At 39.3% G+C, this 18,884-nt stretch overlaps 1 protein-coding gene and 1 long non-coding RNA gene across 2 annotated transcripts in view; both read left to right on the top strand.

The window, feature by feature from the left end:
• tyw1 (tRNA-yW synthesizing protein 1 homolog) overlaps positions 1–18,884 on the top strand; it is a 212,019-nt gene that overhangs the window by 111,933 nt on the left and 81,202 nt on the right. The gene's annotated exons all lie outside the window — the stretch shown is intronic.
• Positions 1,617–4,149, top strand: LOC307035807. Its single transcript, XR_013807209.1, has 4 exons — positions 1,617–1,788; positions 2,713–2,857; positions 2,935–3,044; positions 3,151–4,149. It is a non-coding gene; the product is annotated as an uncharacterized lncRNA (long non-coding RNA).

Below are 18,884 nucleotides of genomic sequence, written 5' to 3'. Positions count from 1 at the left end.
ACAAAAACCTCTGGCGGTTCTAGTGTTAACCCAGATGGCAAAAGATGTTAAATCAACGTTGAATTATGGTCAAGAATGTTGATTTTTGGTTAAGGTTGAAGATTGATGGTGGATCAACCTTAAATGTTGAAAAGATGTCATTGAATCAACGTTGTATTGTGGTCGAATTTAATGATTGAAATGCCAACATTGAATCAATGTTGAATCTATGCTGTTTGCCTTTTCTATTTTTCTTGATGGGGGAGGGAGGGGGGTACTCTGTAGGGGGGGGGGGGGTGTATTCTGTGTGTGGTGGTGGGGTGTGGGGGGGGGGAGAAATATCCCACATAAATCCGAAAAATTCATTAAGTGTTGAGGCCAAAATGGACCACCCAAAAAACAGTTAGGATGACGGTTCAGGCAATTTGGATTCGATTGGTAGTACTTTGTAGTGGCACTATTTGGGGTCCCTAACATTACAAACTAACGACAGGGAGGAACAACACAGAGAGAGGGACCAGACAATACACAAGAGGCGCATTCACACCGCAGTACTTTTCCCACAAAGGTTCATGAGAACTTAGTTCATCAGAACTCTTTAGTTCTGATGAACTAAGTACAGATCGCGTTCACACCGGAATAAGTCCCTGGGGGTGGATTAGGCAAATGAAGCCGCTGACGTCACTTCTTCTTCTTCTGCTTTGGGTTTACTGGCAGGCCGCAAACAACTTCATGGCGTATACTGCCGCCCAAAATCCCCGGCCGGAAGTCCCCGGAGTTGGGGACTGGCTTCAGTGAAGCCTTCCGAGTAAATCGCCAGAACGCCGACACCTCCTCATCTCCACCGCTCCCATGTTTTATTTTGTGTTGCCATAAATTAGTCTCTCTGCGTTTCTGCGCTGGGCTAATGCTAATGCTAATAATGCTAATGCGAGGATAATAAAATTGTGGCTTCACAACACTTTTTTTTAGCTTTACGGGGCGTGGTTTGCAATCCGCCCAGCCAATCAGAAATATAGCTATTTTCTCACAAGAGAGCCGCATTAGAGTCCCTGCTCTCTAGCAGGGATGGAAAAGGGGGTAAAAAGGTTCTCATGAACTCATTTTAGTTCCGGCTCTTTTTGGTGTGAACGCGACATTTCGGAACTATATCGGAACTAAAGTGGGAAAAGTACTCCGGTGTGAACGCGGCTAAGGAGGAAAACATGACAGGGAGAACCGAACAGCAAAATACACCCAAACCTAGACATACAAAACTAAAAATGTGACATTCGGATCTCCGCAAATCTCCTCCGAATCTTGCATGTCATGTGTTAGCCCTGGAAAATAACTAATGAAGTGGGTTTATCACATTCTCTAGCTGTATGGGGGAGACCAGTGAGTCATGTTCCTATATATATATATATATATATATATATATATATATATATATATATATATATATACACGTCATAAAAATGCCTGGGAATAACTTGTGGAATGATGTGCATCTAGAAACAGATGTTTGAAATGTTAACTATGACTGCATCAGTTATTAATATTCCTAATATTTGCAGCATATACAATATCTCTGTCACCCCTCTTTTTTTAAAGAAATGGTACCTTCCAATGGGAACCGCAAAAAGGGTCCGTTAAGGGCGTGTGTTAGGTCAGGTGCACCACTGCACCTATGTACAGGGTTGCTGGCTAGCTTTCCTCCAGGCAGAAGACTGAACCTCCGTGATTTCACATTTAACTACGCCATGCATGAAAATGGAAGAGATATCACATATCCGGACATGGATGCTATAGCAACTGCAGCATTAAAAGGTAATGTAATTGTGTATTTTATGCTGCACGTCTCCAGCAAGCTTTACATTATTTGAATCGGTTGGACAACAAGTTAGCATACAAAGTAAGCTAGCTAGCTGGCTACATATCTAGTGTTAACATAGCTAATATCTACTGTAAGCTGTTAATAACTGCACAAATGACAAATCGTGGTTAACATTTTACTTTATACTGTGTTATTGCCAGAAATAATGTCAAGAAGCAAATGAGCCTTCCACAACTGACAGTAAAGTATTTAGCATAGCCATCTTTGGCGCCCTTTTTTGTTGTAGACAGCATTTCACAATGCGTTGTTGTATGATAGTGCGGGCTATTGTAACAGCAATTTTTTTAATTTAAATTATAAGTAAGTGCAATACATGTTTTAATGTTAAATAAAATCTTGTGAAGCCAGCCAGAAATGTACATTACTCTTTCATTTTATGTATTTAGATAAATATGTTATTAGTTGCTATTTACCGTTTTCGTTTTATGTACAACTATGCTTCCTAATTCGGTTAACGTTAGACCAAATTTGAAATGAGAAATGGTATGACAATTAAATCAGATCTGTCTCATTATTCATAAATAAATGACTCAAATATGCTGATTGAATACACATATTTATTCTGAATAGATAAAAACCCTCCACTTATTTAAAAAGAACACATTTCACAAATGTGCTTCTGATACACACAACATTATTTTGTTAGTAGTATTGGTCCACAATACGTATTTAAAAATAGTGTGTGCATCAGACATACGTATTTCTATGTGCACTGTAATATTTTTGTTAAGTGACCATTTCAATCACATTATACACATATGAATCTTTTTAGGAAATTCAATGATGAGACGAATTACTAACCCTTGGAATGTAGATTTGAAAGTTTCTTCTATATATTTTCTCTCTCGTTGTCTTAGCTAGTGGATGAACTACGGCGGGTCCTCAATCAAGGCAACTCCCACTTCTTAATGGAACTTAAGACCCGGTGGGGGACCTTTTGTGAGAGGACACAGTTTTGTGGAGTTTTCAGAAAGCTCATGAGGCCTCCGCAGCTTGACAAAGGTGATTATTATCTCTGACCATGTCTGTTTATTAACTGAATGCAGGAAACGGAATGAAACTTCTTTTTTTTTCAACAGTAAAGCACTCAATTGCCATGATGAAGGCTTTACCAGAGATGTTCCCATCACCTATGGCCCCACCCAAGAAGTTAATGCATGCAAGTGAGGCTGTGCTCCACGTCCTTGAGGTAAGAACGTTTATAAGAATTTTCTCATGTCGACACAAAGAGTGAAATGTTGTGATCATATTTGTTTGGCTTTTTGTGATGATTTCTTTGTCTTTTTTTGTGTCAGTCTGCAGAAGACCCCAACACCTTTCTTCAGACACGACCACTCTCCAGCCCTGTTGTCATCATCTGCGAAATCAACTGTATACTGGCCATTGGAACCATGCCCATGCTCACCTTCCCAAAAAAGGACATTCATGAAAGCGTGATGTATCTCATGGCATGTTATTACACCTTACACCTCACCTATCCTAAGTGCATTGCAACACTTCTGTCTGTGGTGCAGACAGAAGTCCTCTTGGACGCAATTCACGACTACTTCATACAAAAAGGCTATGGCCGACTGGAACAAGTTCCAGTGATTAGTGATTAGGGCACTTATATATATGAGGGGCCGCTAGGGACATTATTCAGAAATACCGTTCACATACACATGTGAAACACTCACACACACAACTAAAACCAAAATAATTTACAAACATATGTAAAAATCTCTCATATACACATATGAAACGCTCGCACACACATGAAATCCAAAGTCATTCACATATACATGTCAAACGCACTCATATACACATGTGATACGCACTCACACACACACCTGAAACGCTCTCACACACACCTGAAACGCTCTCACACACACATATAAAACACACTATCCTATATCTGTGGGAGAGCGTTTCAGGTGTGTGTGTGTGTGTGTGTGTGTGTGAGTGCTTATTACATGTATATATGAGTGCGTTTGACATGTACTGTAAATGTGAATAACTTTGGATTTCATGTGTGTGTGAGAGATTTTTACATATGTTTGTAAATTATGTTGGTTTTAGTTGTGTGTGTGTGTGAGAGTGTTTCACATGTGTATTTGAATGGTATTTCTGAATAATGTCCATAGCGGCCCCTCATACTTGTAGTCCTATTCAAAATTGTTCGCGGAGTCAAAAGTGTCATGAGAATTTCCCTTGCGTTGCATTTTACTGTGAAATAATGTTCTCTTTTTCTCTAAAGATATATCTGATGACTGACCATTACTACGCTGTTTGAAAACAATAAAAAAATTAAAAGAAATCATTTGAGACTCATATTTTTCTTTATCCAAGCAGTCAAAGTTTATATTGATAGGATTAAAGATTTTTGAAGGTTTTGTCTCTACGTTTCTTGGTATTTAGCCTTATTTTAAGAATACTTTAATAGCACCAAATGCTGAATTTAAGTAGATTTTTCTACATATTAAGAAAATATTTCTTAAATCTTATCTTTATCTAGACAAATGTACCTGTTGAACACTAGGACAGGGTTCGTACGGGTGCTTGAAATCCTTGAAAATGCTTGAAATTTGACCTGGTGTTTTCAAGGTTGGGAAACTGCTTGAATTTTGGGAATGTTGCTTGAATTTGGGATAAAGTGCTTGAAAATGTAAATGCTTTACTTCGCTTTTTAGATTAAAAGAAAATAAAGAAGTCGAAGCGAGCTTAATTGCCTCTCTTTTACATAAAACAGCTCCGCTCCAGCCTTCCCGCGCTCTGCGCGTGACCTGCAAGTGTTTTTGTTAGGTGTGTGACCTGGGCATTCTGATGAGAGTGATAGATGACAGTATACCAGGAGTTTGCAGTTTCAATGAGCGTTGGCTAGCAGAAGACAAATACAATCCATGGCTAAGACGAGGGTCAAGCCCACGAGTAGCCTCCTGCAAAGTTTGCAAAAAATAACGATGGGAGATTAAGCGCTGACGAGCCACATGAAAGGTAGGCTACGCCGTAGTAGAGCATTTTAGATTAGGCTAACGTTGTATGTTACGTTTGTTTAAGCTAACATTAGCAAGCTGAATAGCGAACTCGATGAGGGATAATAATTGCAGGGGACAATCATTTCAGAGGAGCGTACCTATGTTATGTGCGTTACAGTCGCCATTCTGTGGTGTTCAGAGGATGAAGCACTCACTTGTAATTCAACCCAGTAATTCTCACGGCATTTCGTGTTATAGTCACAAAATATAATCTATTGATTCGACACAGAACGATTTTAAAAACAATGTACTTCTACTGGTAGTATGTTTCGTGCCTAAACCAAATGTGACTTGCTCTATCGAAATCTGTCACATTGACCCGAAGACACATTTTCGTTTGTATTACTGGCCTGGGGGAAGCTCGCGAGTGCGTGTGTGTTTGTGTATTTTTGCATTTGTGTGTATTGTGTTCGTGTACCGGGGAAACACTCACAAGAAACACCAGCTGTGGTTACGCTTGCTGTGACGTTAAATTACTCCGTTCTCCGCTTGTAATTATGCCTTTACAAGCTTCAAAGTTGTATTTATCATCTGAATTTGCCGAAACAAGTTTAATATTCTTTTGATCGCATAGGGATGAAACGTATACCAATAGAATCTGTGGACTCTCAGCTTTTCATATGATATACAGGGCTCGACATTATAAATGGCCCGCTGTCCCGTAAGCACTATTTAGACACCCCGGCCAGCATAACGTAATTTCAATTTGCATGCTCGGGCCATATATTGCTTTCAAAAAAAAAAATGGTCCTGTGGTATTGGTATTTTGACAAGCAATTTTGTTAAATTGTTTCGTTTATTAACACTACAACATAGCGTTTCGTGAGGCGGTTGTCGTTGTTGGGTGAAAAGCAAACTATTTGTTGCGGAGCGCAGCGCGAGCAGTCTCCCGTCAGCGGGAGCGCGCTCCTTCACTACAGACTGTCGCTACCAATATCTCTCTCTCTCTCTCTCTCTCTCTCTCTCTCTCTCTCTCTCTCTCTATCTATCTCAAGCTCTCTCTCAATCTATAAGGACCCGCAGTAGACAAAGGGTGTTGCTATAGCAACACGTCATGTTTATGTTTACACCTATGGTTTACACGCAAAATCAATAGCGTGAAAAGTGGTGGGGTCAATAGGACCCGCTGGCGGAAATAGGTATAAATGGCAATTTTTTGGGCGATTTCTTCAATCTGACTTCATATTGACAATTTTTAACAACAGAGGGTGCTACATAACAGACTTTCAGGAAAAGTCACGGACTGGGAGACTTTAATATTTTATTGAAAAAAAGTTACAAACAATAAAAAAACAGCTGTGGGTCAAATTGACCCGATGGCGGTGCTAGTGTTAATCCCATATAATAGCAGAATGAACACAGTCTTCCTTTGAATATGTATAAGTCAGGTGTCTTGAGTAGTCAAAATTACCTACAAATCATTGTACACATTTGTAAATATTATTTTCCACTTGTTACCATTGTGAGTCTATTTTTATGCAGATATGCGTGATTTTGTGGCTACAATTCAGGCTAATACACTACCAGAGGTGGAATAAGTACTCAGAAACTGTACTTGAGTAAAAATAGAAGTACTCAGATCTTGTAATGAAAGTAGAAGTACTCAGATCTTGTACTTGAGTAAAAGTAGAAGTACTTTGATCTTGTACTTGAGTAAAAGTAGAAGTACCAGAGTGTAGGAATACTCTGTTACAGTAAAAGTCCTGCATTCAAAATGTTCAAGTAAAAGTAGAAAAGTATTATCATCAACATATAGTGAAAGTAGCGACAGTAAAAGTAGTCATTGTGCAGTTTGGTCCATTTCAGAATAATAATATATGATATGTTTTATAATGATTGATCATTAAAGTGTTCTCAAAGCTGGTAAAGGTGCAGCTAGTTTGAATGCCTTTGTATACTGCAGGGTAGCTTGTGAATTTACTCCAGGTGGAACTAAAGTCTGATTTAACACTTGATCATATTTCACATCATTCATCCACATTTGTAAAGTAACTGAAGGTATTAAATACATATAGTGGAGGAAAAGTACACCATTTACCTCTGACTAGTGTTTACTGCCATCCTAAAAGTACCTAAAAAATAGTAATTGTTACGGCTGCTGCCTTCCTCGTCGTCTGAGTGTTTTCAGCTGTGTGTGTTCTATGTAAATGAGCTGTGCGGTTGCCCTCCCGGCATTGGCTCCCATCTCCTGGTCCGCCCCTGAAGATTGCGATTGGAGCACGCCGGGCCCGACGCACTCCAATCGCAGCGCACAGCCGGCGCACACCTGCTGGAGATTATTACAAAGCCAGGGGACAATCATCATTCTGGAGGCTCCGTAGGTGGACAGATGCCTCTCGCTACTTGCTCTTTGTTCTGGGGTTAAAACTTGTGTGATTAGTTAGAGTGTAGAGTAGCTTAGTTAGTGTTTAGAGTATAGTTAGGATTTGTGACTGTTGCCTTTAGTTTAGCTGTGTTTTTGTATAGATTCTTTGTGTTAGTTGTACCACTTTTAGAGTGAGGTTTTGTTTCGTTCTTTATTTAGTATATTAGTATTTATTTTCCCTGTATGTCTTTAGACTCCCTTTTTAGAGTCCTCCTTTAGTTGGTTATTTGTCAACCTGTGCCCTTTTGGCTCTTTTGTTTGTTTCAGGCTGTTTGCCTGCTATTTTGTTTACAGCTGTTTTAAATAAACGCTTATAATTAATACCAATTCCATACTGGTGTGTGTTGCATTCCTCTTCCCCTAGTTGGGACGTAGCATACATGGGGGCTGGTCCGGGATAAATAACTAATTCCTGGGGTTATAAGTGGTTTGTATAGCTAAAAACAATTTGGTAAGGTTGTGTGCAGTTTTAGCTGAGTATGGCAACTTTTGATTTAGAGTTGTTTTTGGTCTGTCCTTCTCATGAGCAGTTAGTTCAGTGTCGTAGAAACGACTTATATGAGATAGCGCAACATTTCGGTCTCCCAGTGGCAAAACAATTGTTAAAAATAGAGTTAAAGGCTCTGGTGGTGGATGAGTTGGTGGAAAGGGGTTTTCTGGTGCTGCCTGCACAAGCTGAGCTCACTGTGCCAAATGTCCGTGCTAAAGGAGAGGGTAGTGACAGCGAGGGGAGCGAGCAGTGTAAAACACCGTCTGCGCCGCCTCGCTATAGTCCACCGTCTCCTGGTAGTCCTGATCCCCGGGAAGGGAATAAACTTAAAGTCTGCCTCGCCCGACTTCAGTTGGAAGCAAAAGACAGGGAGCAAGACAGGCAGTTTCAGTTGGAGGTAAAGAAAATCGAGGCAGATAAGGAAGTCCAGATCCGGATGCGTCGGCTGGAACTGGACTCCCAACTGCGTGCATCCAGTGCTTTTGACTCTGCCGGAAGAAACTCGCCATCTCCACCTCCTCCACCTGCCTTTGACGTGAGTAACAACATTTCGCTAGTGCCAACATTCTGTGAGACTGAGGTGGATGCCTATTTTGGTGCCTTCGAGCGCATTGCTATGGCGTTGCGGTGGCCGGTTGAAGTTTGGGCTCTGATGGTAACGTGCAAATTACATGGAAAAGCTCGGGAAGCAGTTGTGGCTCTCACGTTAGAGGACAGCCTGCAGTATGACTCAGTAAAAGTTGCCATCCTCAGAGTGTATGAGTTAGTTCTTGAAGCTTACCGGCAAAAGTTTAGACACTATAGGAAGAGTCCTGATCAAACGCACATAGAGTTCGCTAGGAAAAAGGGAATGTGTTTTGCTAAGTGGATTGCTTCATGTAATGCTACGGATTATTCTTCTCTGAGAGAATTGATCATGTTGGAGGAGTTTAAGAAGTGTTTGCCTGATCGCATTGCGGAGTACGTGAACAAACAAAGGGTAAACTCTCTCTCTGCTGCCGCTGTGTTAGCTGATGAGTATGTGCTGATGCATAAAACTGTGTTTTCCCCTGTCTCTACGGAGAGATCCCGCCGTGTGTCAGCCGCACCATTTACTCAGCCAGCAAATGTGTGTAACGTGAACAGAGAAGAGAGGGAGTGTTTTTACTGTCACAAACCTGGACATGTAATCACCAACTGTGCAGTGCTGAAGCGCAAGGAACAGCGGCAGAAAATATCTCCGCCTAAAGGCATTGGTCTGGCTACACACGCACGCGCACAGGCAAGTAAACGTGACCCTGATGTCCCATTGTCTGATCCTGTGATTGTGCCTGTGCCTTCAGATAAAGCAGTGTCTGAGGAGAAGCCAGAAATTGTGGCTCCCCCTCCTCCTCGTGAGGATGTCATGAGACCAGCGCAAAACGCCGGCTCAGACAAGCTTCTAGACTTCTCGACACTCCCGGTAACCAGAGAGCGTCAGGTAGTTCATCGGATCTTAGTGTTGGTGTTGGCTCTACAACATTTTAAGATTCATGTTGGACCCAGCCTTTGGCCAATTGTGGTGTTTAGCTGTTACGATCCCTTTATATTCTGCCCTAGCATGTCCACGTACAATCAGCGTCTCCTGCAATGGGCTCTGATTATGCGGGACTACAGCAGTAGACACCCGTCATTAAAGGGTTCAGAGAATGTGTTGGCCAATGCTTGTCCAGGTTGAGTTTGAGATGTTAGTGTGTCCAGGTTGAGTTTGAGATGTTAGTGTGTCCAGGTTGAGTTTGAGATGTTAGTGTGTCAGGTTGAGTTAGTGTGCTTAGGTTCACAAAACCTGTGGGTTTGTGTCTTAAGGGGGGGAGTGTTACGGCTGCTGCCTTCCTGGTCGTCTGTGTGTTTTCAGCTGTGTGTGTTCTATGTAAATGAGCTGTGCGGTTGCCCTCCCGGCATTGGCTCCCGTCTCCTGGTCCGCCCCTGAAGATTGCGATTGGAGCACGCCGGGCCCGACGCACTCCAATCGCAGCGCACAGCCGGCACACACCTGCTGGAGATTATTACAAAGCCAGGGGACAATCATCATTCTGGAGGCTCCGTAGGTGGACAGATGCCTCTCGCTACTTGCTCTTTGTTCTGGGGTTAAAACTTGTGTGATTAGTTAGAGTGTAGAGTGGCTTAGTTAGTGTTTAGAGTATAGTTAGGATTTGTGACTGTTGCCTTTAGTTTAGCTGTGTTTTTGTATAGATTCTTTGTGTTAGTTGTACCACTTTTAGAGTGAGGTTTTGTTTCGTTCTTTATTTAGTATATTAGTATGTATTTTCCCTGTATGTCTTTAGACTCCCTTTTTAGAGTCCTCCTTTAGTTGGTTTTTTGTCAACCTGTGCCCTTTTGGCTCTTTTGTTTGTTTCAGGCTGTTTGCCTGCTATTTTGTTTACAGCTGTTTTAAAAAAAACGCTTATAATTAATACCAATTACATACTGGTGTGTGTTGCATTCTTCTTCCCCTAGTTGGGACGTAACAGTAATCAATAATGTATTGAAAAGTTATTTGGCTGATTGTTATATATCGGCTCCGCCAGGTTATATGGGATGCCCAGTGTACGTACAGATGGGTCACTCATTTTGAAATATTAAACTTAGTTTTCTTTTCTTTCATTTTTCATCCTCATGTAGAATGCTATCACGAAACACACATTTGGTTGTTTATAGCATAAAGATAATCTGATTTAATGTGAGGTAGGGAAATAATCATTTGAGTATAAGTATGTGTATGTAAGATGCTTGAAAAGCTTGAAAATGCACCTTGAAAATGCTTGAAAAGTGCTTGAATTTGACTTTGGAAAAGAGGTAAGAACCCTGCTAGGACCGCCAGAGGTCGTTGTAGACCTAAAACCGCCAACGGGTCAAATGTACCCGCTATTGATTTTCAAGGTACAATGTTCTTTTATTTATCATACAGAACAGTGAGTTTTGATCGCACAGGGATGAAACTTATACCAATAGAATCTGTGGACTCTCAGCTTTTCATATGATATAGTTTGTGCAGATAGCATGAAGTTTAAAATATCGCTAAGAGTGCTGATTTAAAGGCTTGGTGTTAGACTTGTGTTTTGTTTAGGTACAAATCTCTCTCTCTATCTATCTATAACTATCTCTCTATCTCTCTATCTATAACTATCTATCAATCTATCTATCTCTCTCTCTATCTATAACTATCTATCGATCTATCTGTAATGTTCTGTTCAATGGAAATATAATCGTCTACATAAACAGACGACGCGGACTACTTCTCTCATTCCGAGTGTCCATCTTTATTCAACTGGCACGTAACCTGCACACATGCATTACGCCCTCAACGTGAGCTCAGTCATCCAAGATCTTGTATTCTCCAAGATGTTACACTATCTATAACTATATATCTATCTATCTGTCTATCTATCTGTCTATCTCTCTCTCTCTCTCTCTATCCATGTATCAATATATCTATCTGTCTATCTCTCTATCTATAACTATATCTCTCTCTCTCTCTCTCTCTATCTATCTATCTATCTATCTATCTATCTATCTGTCTCTCTCTCTCTCTATCCATCTATCAATATATCTATCTATCTCTCTATCCATCTATCTATCTGTCTGATTATCTCTCTCTCCATCTATCAATATATCTATCTATCTATCCATCTATCAATATATCTATCTATCTATCTCTCTCTCTATCCATCTATCAATATATCTATCTATCTATCAATATATCTGTCTATCTCTCTCTTTCCATCTATCAATATATCTATCTCTCTCTCTATCCATCTATCTATCTATCAATATATCTGTCTATCTCTCTCTTTCCATCTATCAATATATCTATCTCTCTCTCTATCCATCTATCAATATATCTATCTATCTATCAATATATCTGTATTTCTCTCTATCCATCTATCAATATATCTATCTATCTATCAATATATCTGTCTATCTCTCTCTATCCATCTATCAATATGTCTATCTCTCTCTCTATCCATCTATCAATATATCTATCTATCAATATATCTGTCTATCTCTCTAACCATCTATCAATATATATATATCTATCTATCTATCTATCTGTCTATCTCTCTCTCTATCTATCAATATATCTATCTATCTCTCTATCTATCTGTCTGTCTATCTCTCTCTATCCATCTATCAATATATCTATCTGTCTGTCTATCTCTCTCTATCCATCTATCAATATATCTATCAATCTCTCTCTATCTATCTATCTATCTGTCTGTCTGTCTATCTCTCTCTCTATCCATCTATCAATATATCTATGTCATGTTTACGCTGCATTTTCTTTGAGGTAAATATTATCCGCTGGCGGATATAGGTATAAATGGCGATTTTTTTCAATCTGACTTCCTATTGAAAATTGTTAACAACAGAGGGTGCTACATAACAAACTTTCAGGAAAAGTCACAGACTGGGAGACTTTAATATGTTATGGAAAAAAAGTGACATCAAATTAAAAAACAGCTGCGGGTAAAATGTACCCGTTGGCGGTTCTAGTGTTAAAGTGAAGCTGCACTGGATTTAAGATATGTTGCCTCACATAAAATAGAATTTTCGGACAAAAGCAGTAGAATATGCTGAATTCAAGCATATTTTCCATAAGATTATAATTCTTAAAGATATTCCTTGCTTCAATTCAAATTTACTTAATTTTGGTTTAAAAACACTTGTTTTAAGATATCTGTAGATCTTTTTAGGCTAGATTTATTTACTTGTTTTAAGAAAGTCTTGGCAAGTCAATTTTTCTTATTCTGTTGGCAGATACTTTTTCTTATTTTAAGTAATATATTACTCATTTTACTATTTATTTTTCTTGTTTTTTGAGGCTTAGTTTTTGCAGTGTAGTGTGTGTTTACAAGTTTGGACCACTTCATTCAGTACAGTATTGATGGTTGTTAATGGTCTGTTAAGATGTTGACCTATACGCAGAAAACTCATTGGTGAAAAACATTCACTTTTTTAATGTGTTACTGTATGCTTAGAAAAGTTGAATATTTTAACGTAAGTTTTACATTTAGATTCCCATTTGGATGATGGTTGAATCAATATTGATTCCTAACACTGATTCAATATAAAATCAACTACAATTTACATGTAGATTCCCATTTGGATGATGGTTGAATCAATGTTGATTCCTAACATTGATTAAATGTAAAATCAGCCAAAAATGTGGATGTAGATTCCTATTTAGATGATGGTTGAATCAACATTGATAGTGTCAGTTATGGTTGAAAGTCCAACGTTTATTCAACATTAAAACAATTTGCGCTTTCTTTTTAATTCCAATGTCCGGGTTTCAACATGGATTCAATGTTTCTGCCTAACCATATTTCAACATTGATTCACTCATATTTTGCTATCTGGGAAGGTAATTAGGTACAGTAGAAGCCCTTTTTTATCAGTAACGAATTTAGCAGTTGAACATAAAAGTCAACTAACTGAGGGTCAATTGCAATGACGGTGTGGTGTCTAACTGTAAGCTTGTCACTCAGAGTAACCTACAGTTAATTTAGCTGCTGGAGAAGAAAGATCAGGGGGGAGGGGGGGAGAGAACTGTGTTTGATGGGCCATTAGTTGTGTAAATACACAGCTGAGAGCTGCCGTTTCATTCAGACTGTTTAAAAAACGGTAACAACAGACTATTTTTCAAGATCAAGATCCCTCCGCTACGCTTTGGGATCCTGATCTGCCGACGAGGCTCCATTAAAATATAAATGTTTTTAGCGAATTACTGAGTTCAGGCACGTTAATAACGTTTTAATGAAGTTGAATACAGTATATTAATTTTTGTCAGTGATTTCGTGTGTGTGTGTGTGTGTGTGTGTGTGTGTGTGTGTGTGTGTGTGTGTGTGTGTGTGTGTGTGTGTGTGTGTGTGTGTGTGTGTGTGTGTGTGTGTGTGTGTGTGTGTGTGTGTGTGTGTGTGTGTGTGTGTGTGTGTGTGTGTGTGTGTGTGTGTGTGTGTGTGTGTGTGTGTGGTTAAAAGACTTTCATGAAGTGAAGGAGATTTTCCTTCTATAAAACAGCTGTGGACAGCAGTGAGTGTCACGGACATGAATTCATAGATCAAGGCAGACTGGTGCACACACTCTCCTGTCCTGCCAGGCGACACGCCCGCTCTAAGCCGTGTCCCTCACTCCTCACATCCCTAGCTGCATCCCCACAAGTGTATTATGTTGTTACATCGTTTCAGATGTTATACAAACTTGTCACCTTTCGGCGAAATTCGCCGTTTTGAATCCAAAATAGGTCGTTTGTGTGATTCATGTAGATCTACATTAAAAATATTTTTGGGATATGGGGGGGTCTGGGACCCGGAGTAATCTGCGGCCTTGAGCTGTTGTGCCATCATGACACGCATGGTGTTCTTTTTTTATATATTATAATGAAGTGCGAGCTGTGTGCTCGAGTCTTCCTGCCTGTCGGCTCTGCTCTCATGGATGTATAATAAGGCTCTGCTGCTCTGAGATGATGGTCTAGCTTCAGCAGCTACATTACCTACGGGTGCGTTCGTTAATATTAACTGTGCGTCCGGAGTCACTGTGACACAGACTGGACCGCTGGTGAACAGCTGTTAAAACGGGCCGTTCAGGTGTTCAGAGCAGAGCTCCCTGTCGGAGCGGCAGAGCGTGATGTGAACTGAAAAGTTTTTCTGTGGCAATATTATTTAAGGAATCGTTGAACTAGCTAGCTCGCATACATTGTCACTATCTGCTAAAGTTAGCTTTAGCCTTCTATTTCTAATAGTTTTTTTTCATAGGCTATAAACAGAGGTGGTATAATATATATGTATATATATATATATATATTGTACTTGAGTAAAAGTAGAAGCACTCAGATCTTGTACTAGAATAAAAGTAGAAGTACTCAGATCTTGTACTTCAGTAAAAGTAGAAGCACTCAGGTCTGGTAGCCTACTTGAGTAAAAGTAGAAGTACTCAGATCTTGTACTTGAGTAAAAGTAGAAGTACTCAGATCTTGTACTTGAGTAAGAGTAGAAGTACCAGAGTGTAGGAATACTCTGTTACAGTAAAAGTCCTACATTCAAAATGTTCCTCAAGTAAAAGTAGAAAAGTATTATCATCAAAATATAATTAAAGTAGCGACAGTAAAAGTAGTCATTGTGCAGATTGGTCCATTTCAGAATAACAGATATGATGTGTTTTATAATGATTGATCATGAAAGTGTTCTCAAAGCTGGTAAAGGTGCAGCTAGTCTGAATGACTTTGTATACTGCAGGGTAGTTTGTGGATTTACCCAGGTGGAACTAAAGTCTGATTTAACACTTGATTATATTTCACATCATTCATCCACATCTGTAAAGTAACTAAAGGTATGACATACATGTAGGGGAGTAGAAGTACACCATGTACCTCTGAACTGTAGTGGAGTAGAAGAACAAAGTAGCAAAACATTGAAATACTTAAATAAAGTACAAGTATCTCAAAATTGTGCCCAAGTATAGTACTTGTTGAGTTTATGAACTTAGTTACTTTACACCATGTGGCTATAAAGATAGGAAGACTAAGCCTTGCACAGAGGCATGAAAATACATTTTCAAAATGCTCAACAGTGCTACCAAAATTATAAACTGACTGCTACACAATTAAAATAAATGCCTTTATATATTTCTATTAGATGTGACTCTTTGGTGTTTCTGTTATTATTAACACTGCTGCTTTAGTTGTTCTGACTGCTAAAATCCTCTGTTATTCCTAATTTTAAAGCCGATATTCCGTGGGGTGGGGGAGCCGGGGGCTCGGATCCTTGTCACCTTTTTCATACAGATGAGTTTGCATCCCAAAGCCTCAGTCACCTTAATTCATGTAATAAAAACATCTCAGGTCAGTAACACTCAAAGCTAAATGTGCAATACCATGTTCAGCTATGTTACTATTTATAATGTTATTGTTGTTACATCCGAAGATGTACATATTGGAATGATTTCTTAACTTACAGTAGGCTATTTTTTACAATGTGTGTTGGAAGGATTTATTAAATGACAATGAATATTGTCATTGTTGAAGGCTTTTAGAGAAGGATGAACTATAAGCCTGAATTACATAACATTTTATACCTAAAAACATAAAAGCCACAATAAATGAATCACAATTATTGTAGTTATTTTTACCTCCCGTATTGCTTTCAACCCACCAGCTTTTATGGTGTTGTTATGTCACTAACTGTAAGCTTGTCACATACAATCTATGGTCACTCAGAGTAACCTACAGTTAATTTACCTGCTGGAGAAGAAAGATCAGGGGGGGAGAAAGCTGCCGTTTCATTCACACTGTTTAAAAAACGGTAACAACGGACTATTGTCCTTAGCGGATGCATGTCAATTTAAATCAATGCATTTCCTCCCGTTCGTTTTTTTCGACAAACAACATTATTTTGTTAAATAACAACATGGTGATGTTTTGTAAATGATTACATGTCTCTTATTTAGCACAGAGTATGATATCTGTGACATATGAATCTTAACAAAGTTCCGCTGTACATCCAGCGTACTGTATCTGACTTTATTTCACATGAGCTCCAGTGTTGAACCCCACTGCACCCCCTGGTGGATCAATGATCCATTGCAGTTGGCTTAATTATAATTACATTTATCTATCACGGGGGCGGTCTCAATTCAAGCTGGAGGTTTTCCCTTGAGCAAGGGCAGATCACGTACCAATCACGGCCCTCGCGTTTCAAACTGTCTGAAATGAATCGCTACATCTGTAAATGCTACAGTATTCAGCAAACACAACTGCAGAGCTGCAAACATTGCAAACAGACTAAGTTCTAAAACACCCAGTTGTCTTTGTGTATTTGTGAATGAAGCGCCAGCTCATGGTTAAATCCTGTAATTGAACAAATGGGGAAATTTGGCAACGCCCTCTAGCAATTTGGCAACACCCCCAGCCACTGGGATCCGCTGGGCTTTTGGTTGGGATACACCCTTGTGAGTCCTATCTGGAGTGCTACATCTGTATGAGAGAAAAATACTCCACTGGTGAATGTTTAAACCTTCTATTTGTCATAAACACTGCTCCTAATACTAGGATGGGTCAAATGCAGAGAAACCGTTTCGTTACTAGTACCTGTACTATGTAATGACAATAAAAGTGAAAAAGAAAACAATAAAAAAAAAAAAGAAACACAGCAGCTGCTAACAAGCTGCTAACCAAATAATAGCTGCCTTTATCTTAGCAGTGGTGACGCTAATCCATGCGACCATGATGTAGTTTATTTGAAGTGGAGATCATTTTGCTCAACCAAACTTGAAAGTATCGTTAACGTGTGTGTTATGATAAATCTTATTTTCTCCTATAAAATAAAAATCCAAATCAACCAAAATTCCAATATGACCATAACAAGTTTTCGTCATAAATTGAATGACTATTTTGGAATAATTCTTTGAGACATCCAACAGATTTTGATAGAACGGGTCAAATTATGTTAAAGCAGGCTGCCTTTTAATCATTCTATTTTTTGTTTGATTTCTCGACCAAGGTTGCATACTTGGCTCCATTTTTGTAGTTGAATTGTCGCTGCAAATGTTATTCCTTTGGCACTGCCACCGCTTTGTAGCAAAGCTGACGATCCGGCTTGTCTTTTCTCGACTCTGACATGTTTGTATTATTCATATATTTTTACGACCCTTTATTGAGACGTTTGAGTATGCATGTAATCAAATCAAGTTGCATTTTTGGACATGTACTTCTGTAAAGCAGTATTGAATTGTATGATAAGCAAACTGTATTCTTTGCAAGCTCTTGAAGGTCATTGTTTTGGCCCTCGGCCCTTGAGTTTGACTCATGCTCTAAGTGACTAAAGAGGAATTCAGAGGGCCTGCTGGACCTGGGGCCGACACTTGAGCCCTGTGGCAAATTCATTCCACTTCACTGGTATCTCATTATTTCCAATACTGCATCCGAGTCTGACAGGTAAAGGAGCCATCAATCTAAACTAAGAATACATTTTATAATTGGTGTCTAACAAATGTCTTACCAAGCTTTCCTGGCTCAGCATTCTTATGTTTATACCATTTGTTTGACACCAAATGTACAAACTCTGTCCGCGACATCAATCACATGGACGGATCTCAGTCATCTCCTTTATGGAAGCGTTACGCAGCTTCTTTCTTTATGGAATTGACATGTGATATTGAAGTATGATCCTTCTTTTTGATGTGATGTGTTTGAAGAGTGATCATTTGAATAGGAGTTTAGATATGTGAACAACTATTTTAATCTTATTAATGATGTGTTTCAGTGAAGTGCACAGTCGCAATGGATTTGCATAGTAGGGTATGATTATTGAATGGAGAGAAGGTTAGGTTGGAAGCAGTGAAGGTCATTTTAGAGTTAAGGTCATATCCATGGTAGGACATGGTTTGACCTGTGGCATATTGATGCATGGACGAAATTAAATGGAGAGCACTAGGAGCACTAAAATCTCAAACTTTATTTCCCCCCGCCTGAAACACCTCCATTGGACTCCTTTTTTTGCTTCCTTAACATAGTGACATCATTATGTAACACTCGCGCTTCTACTGGATAGCGCTCTAACAAATTGTGCGTTAAGGGCTAAGTTGCGGGAAATCTCGAAATGGTTGGCCAATCACAACACAGCCGGCCAGCTAACCAATCAGAGCAGACTGGGCTCTGGTTTCAGACCGAGGGTGAAAAGAAGATGTGCTGCAGCACAGGCAGTATGTGAAAAATAAAGAGCTTCTTGAACATTTAAGCAAATACAGTACATGTCACAGTAGAGAAACAAAATACTAACATGAACCTGAAAATGAACATAATAGGGCCCCTTTATAGGGTGTCCGTGGGGTCTTAAAAATTATTAAAAGTTGATAAATAAATTTAGCAAAAATTAAGGCTATTAAAAAGTATTAAGCGGCATTTTTCAAGGTATTACATTTTGTAGCTTGTTTTCAATAAGTATATAAATTGTTCAAAGAGGTTGTATTCTACAGTCTGCCTGAATGTAATCATTGCGTAGGTGTGTAGTGTGATTCTGTGTAGTTTATTTATGGCATCCCGTTGGATTTGACGTCATCTGAACAGGACATCGCATGCACGCTCATTGCTTGATAGCGCGCGAAGGCCCGTTTACGCCGGTTGTTAAACAACATCGTTATTGGGAA

This window comes from Notothenia rossii, assembly GCF_949606895.1.
Source record: "Notothenia rossii genome assembly, chromosome: 4".
Lineage (NCBI taxonomy): Eukaryota > Metazoa > Chordata > Actinopteri > Perciformes > Nototheniidae > Notothenia > Notothenia rossii.
The sequence above is the reverse complement of the archived record's forward strand: the minus strand, read 5'-3'. Positions and strand labels throughout refer to the sequence as shown.